We start from the raw sequence: 13,765 nt of genomic DNA on the forward strand, positions 1-13,765 counted from the left end.
CATAAATTGCGGGACACTGTGAAGGGGAGACGAGTTCTCCCTGTGCGCTTTTATTTCCCCAATAAAACATTTTGGGGCCGTTATTAAGATGGCGTCCGTCTCTGTCACGGGGAGACGTACAGTTCTGGTTTGTTGACGCTGAGACATATTTTATCATAATCTGAGCGGAGCCTTGTACACATCATTGGCTTTTCCTGCTCGGTTAGATGGTGAAGGTCAGAGTTCCTGCAGCCTTTTATGGCTGTTTAACTTTTAAGAAGGACCATTTATTCTCTCCTCCGTCAGTCACACAGGACTGACGAACAATAGCGGCTTGGAGGAAAGACAGTAAGAGATTATTATGAACAAATACAAAGATTATTATAATTGATAAATAATAAATAAATATATAAATAGATTATTATGAGACTGAGTCTACAAACAGACCCAGACCTGGAGCTGGTGTTTACTCGTGTAGACTTGAACCCAGTTTAACTAAGAGGTTGTCCTGCTGTCTTAAAAACTGACACCCTGGGGCCTGGGGGGGCCTGGAGGGGTCTGGGGGGGTCTGGGAGCCTGGAGGGCCAGGGAAGGGGGGTTTTAGGGGACCGTGGGGCCACGCCTTCCAGCCACCATATGCTCAAGACACCAAGTCAAACACGGGATCTGTTCTTGGCTCATTAAAATGTTCAACACTTGGCAGAAGACGTCTCAGAGTCTCTTTGACCCATTTATCAGAAGACGCCGTCTCCGTCCACTCAGTGGGTTCGTCCTGCTCCTCAGCTCAGCTACAGGTCTCTACTACTGTCCCACCTGGTCCCACCTAGTGGTCTCATCTGATCCTAACTAACTCACCTCACCTGGTCTCTAATGGATGTCTACCTCTGGCTGTCCTCCCAGGGGGACCCGGGTGAAGACGAACCTGGTCTGAGGCGCCGGCTGGAGATGAAACGAGTCTTTCTCTAAAACCAATAACAACTAAAGCACCAACAACAAAGAAAAACCAACAGGGCTGGATTAACGGCGGTCTATCTGTCTCAGGTCGTCTTCTTATTAATAATAATATCACCTCCTCCTCCCATTGTCCCGGTGGAGCGGCGCCTCCTTTTATTACCCTGCAGGGTCATTTACAACCCTGTCCCGTCTATTCATTGGTTGAGGAGATAATCCTGCGATAAATCCTCCACCGTGCCCTTCACAGTTGTCATAGCACGACCATAAACAGCATTTATAACAATCTGAAGGGGGGGGGCTTTGCTTAGCATGCAGAACAGATTAAGATGAGACGGGGCTGCTTAGAGCCCCCCCCCCCCATGACAGACAGACTCATGGGAAATGTTCCACCACTGGCCTCTTTATTCCCAGTGGAAACAAGTCGACTGAGGAAAGATCTGTTTATATTAAACTAGGTTTTATTTTTCAATATTTTCAAGAATATTTCCCCCACATGAGAAGTTTGGACATTTTCCCACAATGCTTTGAGGCTGTGTTGTTGTGGACGTCTCAGTTTGTTCGCTGGAGACGGAAGGAAACTTTAAAACGTGACATTTAAGTTTTAATGAGCATCTGTTAATTACCGAGGTTGAAGGCGGCACCAGTCCTCGGTGTGATGTTATTTTACTTTTCATTTGTTCGACTTTTATTGAGCAAACATCCTGAGACGCGCTGAAGCTGCTTCGCCTGCAGCAGTTTGACGAGGCTGCAGCGTGACAGCGTTTAGCTGCCGGCGTCTCCACTAAACTCTCCACACACACAATTAATCTTAATTAAAGCAGCGGCTGACAAACAGCTCAGCAGGAGGCTGCGGGTCAGAGAGAAATAAAAACCACCCACAATCTGGTCAACACTCACCTCATGACTACGAGAGGAGAGATGTGCATGAATGAACGAAGAAAACACATGAAGACAAACCAGGAGGTGAGAAACGTCTTCATCAGTCTGATCGTTTATAGATTGATTCTCCACCTACACTCAGTACACACCTCTACTCTATTGTTTAATTCTTTACTGTTTTCACTGCTGCTATTTTTTCCCTCATTGCTCCAGTTCCATTCATTTCCGTGCCACAGTGTGGTTTTATCGTATTGTATTTATTGTGTATAGCTGCTATAGTTTCTATTTATTATTGCTCCCAAATCAAAGAGCTGATAAACTGTATAAATGACAATAAATAATTCTTCTTCTTCTGTTTTCTCTTTTATGTTGGTGGCCTTTCTAGTCGCGGTGCGTATTCAGATCAGATTATCTTCTAGCGTGAGCTGGTCCAGGATCTCAGACTCTACATCAAAACTAGACCAGAACCAAAGGGAGAAACGTTGTTGTCGGCAGCTAGCATGCTGCTGTAGACGCCACTAAAGTTATTTAATATCAAAGTCTCACCATCAACTTCTTGCTCTTCTTCTGTAGTTTTTGGCACGGCTGCGGCGCCGCCTCCTGGACTGGAGTCAGGATCCGTAGCGTTTACATTGTTATTGATCTGACGACGTAAAAACCTGCAACTGCAACTCTTAAAACTAAAAGGCAGAATGAAGGGAGCTGTGCTGTGATGATCCTGGGGACATGGATCCCTCCAGTGCTGCTCTGCTGACTGATCTGGAAGGAAAACAAAGGACAAAAGAGCAATTAGGTCCGGTAATAAAAGCCAAGTACCATAACATGCTACATTAAATATCTACTGAGCTCCATCAATTAACAGCAAGTAGCTTCTTAAGCACTTTGTCTCATTGAGGTTGTTTACGAACAAACTCAGATGGAACCAGACACGGAGACGTAGAAAGGATTTGATTATAAATCTGACTAAACGTTTTAAGGTGAGAGGAGCAGGAAGAGGAGGAGAAAGGAGGAGAACGAAGGGGAAGAAGTTCTTAACTAGTGGATGAAGTCCTTAACTAGAGGATGGAGTCCTTAACTAGTGGATGAAGTCCTAACGAGTGGAAGAAATCCTTAACTAGTGGAAGAAATCCTAACTAGTGGATGGAGTCCTTAACTAGTGGATGGAGTCCTAACGAGTGGATGGAGTCCTAACGAGTGGAAGAAATCCTTAACTAGTGGAAGAAGTTCTAACAAGTGGATGGAGTCCTAACTAGTGGATGAAGTCCTAATGAGTGGATGAAGTCCTAACGAGTGGATGGAGTCCTAACTAGTGGATGGAGTCCTTACGAGTGGAAGAAATCCTTAACTAGTGGAAGAAATCCTTAACTAGTGGATGAAGTCCTAAAGTGATAAGTCCTAACGAGTGGATGGAGTCCTAACTAGTGGATGGAGTCCTTACGAGTGGAAGAAATCCTTAACTAGTGGAAGAAATCCTTAACTAGTGGATGGAGTCCTTAACTAGTGGATGGAGTCCTAACGAGTGGAAGAAATCCTTAACTAGTGGAAGAAGTTCTAACGAGTGGATGGAGTCCTAACGGGTGGATGGAGTCCTAACTAGTGGATGGAGTCCTAACGGGTGGATGGAGTCCCTAACTAGTGGATGAAGTCCTAATGAGTGGATGAAGTCCTAACGAGTGGATGGAGTCCTAACTAGTGGATGGAGTCCTTACGAGTGGAAGAAATCCTTAACTAGTGGAAGAAATCCTTAACTAGTGGATGAAGTCCTAATGAGTGGATGAAGTCCTAACGAGTGGATGGAGTCCTAACTAGTGGATGGAGTCCTTACGAGTGGAAGAAATCCTTAACTAGTGGAAGAAATCCTTAACTAGTGGATGGAGTCCTTAACTAGTGGATGGAGTCCTAACGAGTGGATGGAGTCCTAACGAGTGGAAGAAATCCTTAACTAGTGGAAGAAGTTCTAACGAGTGGATGGAGTCCTAACGGGTGGATGGAGTCCTAACTAGTGGATGGAGTCCTAACGGGTGGATGGAGTCCTTAACTAGTGGATGAAGTCCTAACGAGTGGAAGAAATCCTTAACTAGTGGAAGAAATCCTAACTAGTAGATGGAGTCCTAACTAGTGGATGGAGTCCTAACGAGTGGATGGAGTCCTAACGAGTGGAAGAAATCCTTAACTAGTGGAAGAAGTTCTAACAAGTGGATGGAGTCCTAACTAGTGGATGAAGTCCTAATGAGTGGATGAAGTCCTAACGAGTGGATGGAGTCCTAACGAGTGGAAGAAATCCTTAACTAGTGGAAGAAATCCTAACTAGTGGATGGAGTCCTAACTAGTGGATGAAGTCCTAATGAGTAGAAGAAATCCTTAACTAGTGGATGAAGTCCTAACGAGTGGATGGAGTCCTAACGAGTGGATGGAGTCCTAACGAGTGGAAGAAGTGACGCCTCCCTGAGAATTTCCAGAAGTTAGTGTTAACGTGGAGAGTCTTAGAGGAGGACGTGGCGCTGACTTCATCTGGAGAACAAACAGCTGTTTAGGAGGCGCGTCGTGGTCTCTGATGAATGTGCGCCGAGTCCAGGCGTCTTGTTATGGCCGCCATCACCAGATTAATACCCTCCACTCTGGACCGGTGCGGCGATTCAGCCACGGGTTAATTAAACATTTACATATAGATGCCCAGCTATCCGTTGTAGCAGGAGATAATTTATACCATCAGTGTATGCTTTAATCAGACGCTACATGTTAGCCCGCTCTGTGCTAATTGGCGCCATGCTGGCACAAACTGAGTAGGACTCACCTCCGCTGGTTCCTCCCTAATGCTTCCGTCTCCTGATCGCAGCTCTTTCTCTTCCTCACGTGGCCCCTGAGTGAACCTCAACATGTTCCTCTCCACATTAAATGTCTCTAATTCCTTCATTAGATCCAGACGGACTCTTCATGAATCAGCCACGGCGCTACCTCAGGTTTCTAGGGATGTATTTATGGAGGCTGCCGTAATTAAAGCTACTTTCTGAGGCACTTTGTGGACGTTTATTCGTTGTTAACAGTTCAGTTCCAGCCATGAGTTTCCTTTTAATTGTTTGCTTTAATTGTCACATTCTGCACATTTTCTGTCACTCGTTCAGAAACTTTAATAACAACACCAGCATCCTCAGGTCAGCGTCTTCACACTCATTAATCACCACCTTGTCATGTTCCTGAACCACTGGAGCTATGAAGACCTGAAGACTTCCACCTGAGGGACAGAGGACACGAGAGGACAACAACGTCCACATTTCATCCAGAGAGGACAGGTTTAAAGAGGACTAAAGGAAGACGTCAAGCTGAGGTTTAACAGTCACCTAAACATCTGTGTCCAGTAAGTTTAAAGACACTTGGACGTAATATGGTGGAACAATCAGAAGTTTTTACAGTTAAACCAAGATAAAAGTGTTTCAACAAAGAAAAATAGTCTGTCCACCTAAAATCATTTACATACAAACAGCCTCCATATTTAAATTGATCCTGATCCCAATTAACCCTAAAGTATCATTTTATCAAGAGGATCATCCGTAAAGTCAGGCGCAAATGAAATTGATGCCTTTATCTCCAGCTGACTGGACTATTTCAGCGACCTTCTGTCTGGTGGATCCAAGAAAACCATGTTACAGTCTGTGCCGGATGCAGCATCACCTGTTCTGACAAAAAACATTTTAAAATAATTTTGTTGGTTTTAAAGCCTTAAATGTTCTTGCTCCACTTTATCTATCTGACATGCTCAACTTATATGTGCCTTATATATATTATATATATGTGATCCTCAGACTCAGATCTCCTCACTGGTTCTGAAGGTTTCAACCCAAAGACGTGGGGAGTGAAGTGGTCTAGACTCTGGACCAGTCTGAGGGTCTGTTCCAACCCTGTTGAAACCTTCAAACCAAATCTAAAGACACGCATTTCATCGTTGCATTCACCTGTAATGTGTTTTATCTTTATATCTTTTAGACTTTTTCATCCATTTTGTATTATTTTTAATTCTAAGGCTTGAAGTCCTAACGAGCAGTAGAAGCTCCAATGAGGGGATGAAGTACTAACGAAGACGAGAGGATGAAGTCTAACAAGGACTGAGGTGAAGTTTAGCACTAACCTCTGAGCCGTCAGTCATTTCAGTCACAAAGGATCCTCACAGTAGGAGGCTAGGAAGAGCTACTGTTAGCTGGTAGTCTATAGGAGCTACTGTTAGCTGGTAGGCTATAGGAGCTACTGTTAGCTATGGGGCTAGGGGGAGCTACTGTTAGCTGGTAGGCTATAGGAGCTACTGTTAGCTGGTAGGCTATAGGAGCTACTGTTAGCTATGGGGCTAGGGGGAGCTACTGTTAGCTGGGAGGCTAGGAGGAGCTACTGTTAGCTACGGGGCTAGGGGGAGCTACTGTTAGCTATGGGGGTAGGGGGTCTACTGTTAGCTGGGAGGCTAGGAAGAGTTACTGTTAGCTATGGGGCTAGGGGGAGCTACTGTTAGCTGGTAGGCTATAGGAGCTACTGTTAGCTATGGGGCTAGGGGGAGCTACTGTTAGCTGGTAGGCTATAGGAGCTACTGTTAGCTGGTAGGCTGTAGGAGCTACTGTTAGCTATGGGGCTTGGGGGAGCTACTGTTAGCTGGGAGGCTAGGAGGAGCTACTGTTAGCTACGGGGCTAGGGGGAGCTACTGTTAGCTATGGGGGTAGGGGGTCTACTGTTAGCTGGGAGGCTAGGAAGAGTTACTGTTAGCTATGGGGCTAGGGGGAGCTACTGTTAGCTGGCAGGCTAGGAGGAGCTACTGTTAGCTGGGAGGCTAACAGGCTAGGAGGATAGAAGGAGCTATCTGCTTCATTGTGCTCTGCTGCCTCCTGATTGGCTGATCGTTGTCTTAATTAATGGTGTCTTTTATTAATTATTTCTATTATCATGTTGTGTTTTATTAATTGTATCCTTATTTAATGTCTTTTTAAAATGTGTACTTAATTACTTTTCTTTAATTAATTATGTATTTTGTCAGTTATGACTTTTTTAATTGTGCCTGTATTAACTGTATTTTCATAAATTGTTAATTATATCTTCATGAATTATGTCTGTATTGAGTCTTTGTTCAACATTTCCTTTTAATTATGTCTTCTTTATTGTGTCTCCATTAATTATAACTTTATTAATTGTGTCTGTATCAATTGTATCTTCATTAATTATGTCTGTATTAATTGTATCTTCATTAATTATGTCTGTATTAATTGTGTCTTTATTAATTATGTCTGTATTAATTGTATCTGTATTTATCGTGTCTATATTAATTGTATCTCTATTAATTGTGTCTGTATCAATTGTATCTTCATTAATTATGTCTGTATTAATTGTGTCTGTGTCATTATAAATTGTGTCTGTATTAATTGTGTCTTTATTAATTGTTTCTGTATTAATTGTGTCTTAATTAATTGTTTCTGTATTAATTGTAACTTTATTGTGTCTGTATTATTTGTGACTTTATTAATTGTGTCTTTATTAATCGTGTCTGTATTAATTGTGTCTCTATTAATTGTGACTTTATTAATTGTGTCTGTATTAATTGTGTCTATATTAATTGTTACTTTATTAATTGTGACTGTATTAATTGTGTCTATATTAATTGCGTCTCTATTAATTGTGTCTGTATTAATTGTGTCTGTATTAATTGTGACTTTATTAATTGTGTCTGTATTAATTGTGACTTTATTAATTGTGTCTGTATTAATTGTGTCTGTATTAATTGTTACTTTATTAATCGTGTCTGTATTAATTGCGTCTCTATTAATTGTGTCTTTATGGGCTGCGTCTGTACTGCGTCTACATTATACGTCTATTTCCTGGTGTTTTCCGTCTGCTCTCCAGTGAAATGTTCAGGGAGGTGACGTCTGATTTCCGTCCTCCCTCCTCTCTGCAGGAAAGTGACAGCTGGTCTAATTGGGATTAATCAGCTGGCAGCTCCAGTTCTGGAGGAACGGCATTGACCCAAAGAGAGAGGTGGAAACGGCCCCGGGGCCCGAGCTTGTACCGATTCATCTTCCTCAGCGCAACATTATTATTCCAGCTCAGCACCACAGAAGAAGAACAAGGAGCCTCTCTAGGATTCCTGGGTCAAGAACAAAAAGCCACAGAGGGACAAAAGAAACCGAACTAATCAAAAAAGAAAGAGGAAGAGCAGCACTTGACAGTTTCTTCCCACCGAAGAAGAAGAAGAAGAAGCTACATTATTCTTTTTTATTCTTACTCTTGAAGCCATCGCTTTGAATTACAGAGAATGTTTCTACTGAGAGGACAGATCAAAAATTAATCTGAGACGTTCAGGAGGAGGAAGAGGAGGAAGAGGAGGAGGAGGAGGAGGTTTCATGGTGGAACCATTTGAGGAACGTTCCAGCTCCTCAAACATTTATCAGGTGATAATGTGTTCGACAACAACTGGTTCTAAACAAAAGAACAAAAACAGAAATAAAATGAACTGGAGAAACACGAGCTGCGTCTTCTTCTTCTCCTTTAACAAACAGAGCTGTGAAAGTAAAAATATTTATTCAACAGGAATAAACCTTCAGGCCTGGAACGTGAAGCTGCGCTCATGTGCAGTTCCTCCAACGTCCTGTAGAGGCTCCACCACCACAGACCTCCAGCTTAAAGCAACTAGTTCTGGTTCTGGTTAGACTGTTTATAAAGATGGACCACCTTAAGCAGAGCTCCCCCTGGTGGCTAGAGGCTGAGGTCATAAACTCCACCCCCTTATGTAAGTCGATGGTTTCTGTCATTAGGTAGTTAATATAATTGCATGTTCAATTGTTTTGTATAAGTTTTGGTTGTTATTTGACGCTATATACACAGGACGTGACATAATGGAGACCACCAGGTGACACGCCACCGGTTCCTTAAAGAGGCCAGAGAGACCGTGAGACTTAAAGAAGTAAAAAACAGAACGTAGAACACGCAGAACGAAACAAAAACAATTCTGGAGGAAGTGTGGGCGGGGCATCGTGAGTGTGGGCGGGGCGTCGTGAGTGTGGAGGAAGTGTGGGCGGGGCATCATGAGTGTGGAGGAAGTGTGGGCGGGGCGTCGTGAGTGTGGGCGGGGCGTCGTGAGTGTGGAGGAAGTGTGGGCGGGGCGTCGTGAGTGTGGGCGGGGCGTCGTGAGTGTGGAGGAAGTGTCAACGTTTGGTTGATCTGGTTGAATTAGCACCATGTTAGAACCAATTAGAACTTTAATTGGAACTCGTTGACTTTATGCTAATGCTAAAGCTACTGACTCATTAATCAGGAATTAAGTTTTTCCATCTTGTTCCTGGATCAAGTCTCCAACCATGTGTCCCTGGTTCTGGTCCAGTGGTAGGTAGAGATCCATCAGAGGCAGCAGCTGATACATTATTCTACTGACCACATGGTGGCGCTGCTGCTGATTCACACACAGACTGAGACCAGATCTCCAGTGGAGACGCATTTTAATTAAGCCCAGCAGATGGACCAGGTGAGACCAGGTGAGACCAGGTGAGTCCAGAGGTTAAAGGTGAGGATGTGTCCCGGGTAAAAGCCGCTGTGCTGGTGCAGCTGTTCGACCCTTTGATGGAGAAACTTTTCCTGTTGTTTTTTGTGATCTAAAGTTTCTCTGTAGCGTCTGTGATCAGGTTCATTTCCTCCTGTTTCTCTTCGCTCTGACTTTATCTGATGCGTCTCTGTTTCCCTGAGACGGCGCTTCTTTAATCCTCCGGGTCGTCCCTGCCGGGGGACGGGGTTAATTCAGGAGACGCCGTCTCCAGGCGGAACAATTCAAGATCGAGGCTTCCTCAGTCAACGGGAACAACATCATTAAGAGGACGAGCAGGAGCGGAGCCGAGTCCGGATTAATCCCACGGGCCAGAACCTGAGAGGAGTCGTTCCCCACAATCCTCGGCTCTCGGCTCCGTGATTGGTTGAGACTCGGATCAGATGGAGGGATGAGAGCACGTTTCCTCTTCTTCTGGATGAGAGCAGCTTTGTTCTCAAACTACATGTTTGAGATAAACGTGGTAAGATTATGAATCGTTTCTGTTTTCTCTCCGTTTGCTTCTTTTGTCTTTAACCGTATGTGAAATAAATTAATAATCATCTTCGCCTTCTTTTCATTTAGTCCAGCTGATTAAAATAAAGATTCAAAGAGACAGTGAAAGAGTTTAAAGATGAAACCTTCAAAGTCAGTAACTAAATGATGAATTGTTTGTAGTCACGTTAAACTGCTGCTGAACCTTTTTATTTCATTCAGATATAAGTTTCTGACATTAAAGCTAAATTAAAGACTTTATTCCTCCAGATAAATGAATGAAGGTTAGATTTCTGATTTTAAAACCAGACAGTAAACGCTCCAACGGCTCGGCCGCTTTATTTCCTGATCATTTCCTAAAAGTGACAAATAATAATTTCCTCCAGAGGAAAAAACAATTAAAGCAGTGAAAAACAAAACGCATGTTCTGTGCTGTCAGGACTAAATGAATATTTGTGGAAGTGAGATTAGCGCGGAGGCGGCGCGGCTCCGTCTCCGTATTTATCACGATGAATAATCAGCGGCCGTGAGCAAACAGAAAGAAGCGCTGGCCTCGGCACATTTAGAGCCGCCGCAGCTATTAACTGATCCTGTTATTTATCCGTCTCTCTGTTATTATTCTAATTAAACCGGGTCCAATCAGCAGCAGCTCCGTCCCGGCTCCATTAGCTTTGTCTTTCACACTGGGAGACTAATTCAATGAGACACCCAGCGTTTAGATGGAGCCCAGACGCAGAGGTCACCACTTTCTGCCTCCATCTCACCGCACCGCCGCTGTAATTGTATTTGTCCCCCGCGGGAAGACGGATGGACATGTCCCCCCCCCCCCCCCCCCCCCCCCGCGCTCAACACTAACACCCTCAGCACTAATGCTAATATGTGCTTTGTTGTGGACACTACGTCCAACTACAACAGTGTCCCGCGGACCCGCCATGATGAAGACTCTGTCCTAATGTGAGGAAGACACTGAGGTGATGAAGACTCTGTCCTAAGGTGAGGAAGACTCTGAGGTGATGAAGACTCTGTCCTAAGGTGAGGAAGACTCTGAGGTGATGAAGACTCTGTCCCAAGGTGAAGAAGACTCTGATGTGACGAAGACTCTGAGGTGACGAAGACTCTGAGGTGATGAAGAGTCGCCATCATCATTTTCTCTGGAAACGTTTACATTCATCAGGAAAATTAAAAAGTGTCAAGTCTCCATGATTTGTTCTTCAATCAGGAGGAGGAAGATGTGTTGTGTTGTGTGTTGTGTTGTGTTGTGTTGTGTTGTGTGTTGTGTGTGTGTTGTGTTGTGTGTGTGTGTGTGTGTGTGTGTGTTGTATTGTGTTGTGTGTTGTGTGTTGTGTTGTGTGTGTGTGTGTGTGTGTGTGTTGTGTGTTGTGTTGTATTGTGTTGTGTGTCGTGTCGTGTTGTGTTGTGTTGTGTGTTGTGTTGTGTTGTGTTTTGTCGTGTTGTGTTGTGTTGTGTGTTGTGTTGTGTTGTGTTGTGTGTTGTGTTGTGTTGTGTTTTGTCGTGTTGTGTTGTGTGTCGTGTTGTGTTGTGTTGTGTTGTGTCGTGTTGTGTTGTGTTGTGTGTCGTGTTGTGTTGTGTTGTGTCGTGTGTGTGTGTGTGTGTGTGTGTGTGTGTGTGTGTTGTGTTGTATTGTGTTGTGTGTCGTGTGTGTTGTGTTGTGTTGTGTTGTGTTGTGTTGTGTGTTGTGTTGTGTTGTGTTTTGTCGTGTTGTGTTGTGTGTTGTGTTGTGTTGTGTTTTGTCGTGTTGTGTCGTGTTGTGTTGTGTCGTGTTGTGTTGTGTTGTGTTGTGTGTCGTGTTGTGTTGTGTTGTGTCGTGTCGTGTCGTGTCGTGTCGTGTCGTGTCGTGTTGTGTTGTGTTGTGCTTGTTAATGATAAACTGCAGAATAAAGTTGAAAGCAGAAGAAAGGAACCAGGATATTTCCTGGTGAACTTGTTGAATCATCGCTCGGCTGCGGCGCTTCCAGCCTCACGCTAACGACACACTTTCAACTCTTATTCACACCGAGACGAATCAAAGGCCAGGAGGAGGAGGAGGAGGAGGAGGAGGAGGAGGCAGCACGCGTTCCAGTCGCCTCGTTCTCCTCGTTCTCCAGTTCTGGGGGAATATATAAATACACCTGCAGAGCTCATGTTTGTTGCTTTCATGGTGCAGACGCAGGTTTTCCTGCAGGGTGACGTCCGTCTGCTCTAATGGAGCCTGACGGGCTCCTCATGCCTCCTCCTCCGCCTCCTCCTCCTCCTCCTCCTCCTCCTCCTCCGCCTCCTCTTCTCGTCTTTTGTGGGAAGTTTTGCGACACTTAGCATAAATGTTTGATGTGTATCTGGAGCGGCATCCGGCTGAGACGCCTCTGATGATGGAGACACAGAGCTTCAGTCAGAGTGAACACAAGCAGAGAAATGAGCAGATGCTGATCCAACACACAGACACACACTCACACAGCAACAGCTGCTCCCACTCAGGCCACGTTCACACGTTCACACGTTCACACGTTCACGTCTCAGTCTCAGTCTCAGAGGAGTCACGGGCCGCGACCCCATCGACACACACGCCACGTAAGGTTTTTATCCAACACTGAGGTTAACACAGGGCGAACTAACACAACACCTGGAACATGTGGCAACACACACACACACACACACACAGACACACACACACACATACACACACACACACACACACACAAACACACACACACACACAAACACACACACACACCAGTCATTTAAGGAAATGTCCTTCAGCACCTGGTTGGGGGTTGATGTAATATTAGCAGTGATGTTAGTAATGTAGCAGTATTATTATAAGTAATATTAGCAGTAATAGTAGTAGTAATATTAGCAGTAATATTAGCAATATTATTAGTAGTAGTATTAGTAGTAGTATTAGCAGTATTAGTATTAGCAGTAATAGTAGTAGTAGTAGTAGTATTAGCAGTATTAGTAGCAGTATTAGTATTAGCAGTATTAGTAGTAGTAGTAGCAGTATTAGTAGTAGTATTAGTAGTAGTAGTATTAGCAGTAATATTAGAAGTATTTGCAGTAATATTAGCAGTATTAGTAGTAGTAGTAGCAGTATTAGTAGCAGTATTAGTAGTAGTATTAGCAGTAATATTAGAAGTATTTGCAGTAATATTAGCAGTATTAGTAGTAGTAGTAGCAGTATTAGTAGTAGTATTAGTAGAAGTAGTATTAGCAGTAATATTAGCAGTATTATTATTAGTAGTAGCAGTAATATTAGCAGTATTAGTAGCAGTATTAGTAGTAGTATTAGCAGTAAATTAGCAGTATTTGCAGTAATATTAGCAGTATTAGTAGTAGTAGTATTAGGATCCTGTTCTATAAAGGGCTCCAGGTCTGGGTGGAGTTGTGCAGGTTTTCATTATCTTGTAGTTTTTAAGTTTCTCTGTAGATTAGCCGGAGGAGGTGCTTTCATCCGAGGCCCCGTGAAGAAGGAGGAGGAGGAGGAGGAGGAGGAGGAGGAGGAGGAGGTGGAGGAGGAGCAGGTGGAGCTTAATTAGCCAGGAGGCTTTTAATTGTTGCCTCTCATCACATTAGTGACCTGCAGCTTTCTGCATCACTCAGGAAGAAACTTCTCAGTAATGACTTCTTCCTTTAAATGAGCTGTTAACATCCACAAATCATAACACCTCCTGCGCCTCCTCCTCCTCCTCCTCCTCCTCCTCCTCCTCCTCCTGCGCCTCCACAAGGAGAAGGATAAAGTCAAAGCAATGAAGGAAAACTGAAAATAGAAAAGAGAGAACATTCAATTTACTTTCTAAAATAAAAATGCATTTCTGCTTAAAAGCAGGTGGTTTGTCTCTGGTTCTGTTTCATAGACTTAAAGTCCAGAGGTGAATTTATCTCAGGTCGAACAAAGACACAAAGACATCAAACAAGAACCACCGG

This window comes from Mugil cephalus, chromosome 3 (genome assembly GCF_022458985.1).
Source record: "Mugil cephalus isolate CIBA_MC_2020 chromosome 3, CIBA_Mcephalus_1.1, whole genome shotgun sequence".
NCBI classification, from domain to species: domain Eukaryota; kingdom Metazoa; phylum Chordata; class Actinopteri; order Mugiliformes; family Mugilidae; genus Mugil; species Mugil cephalus.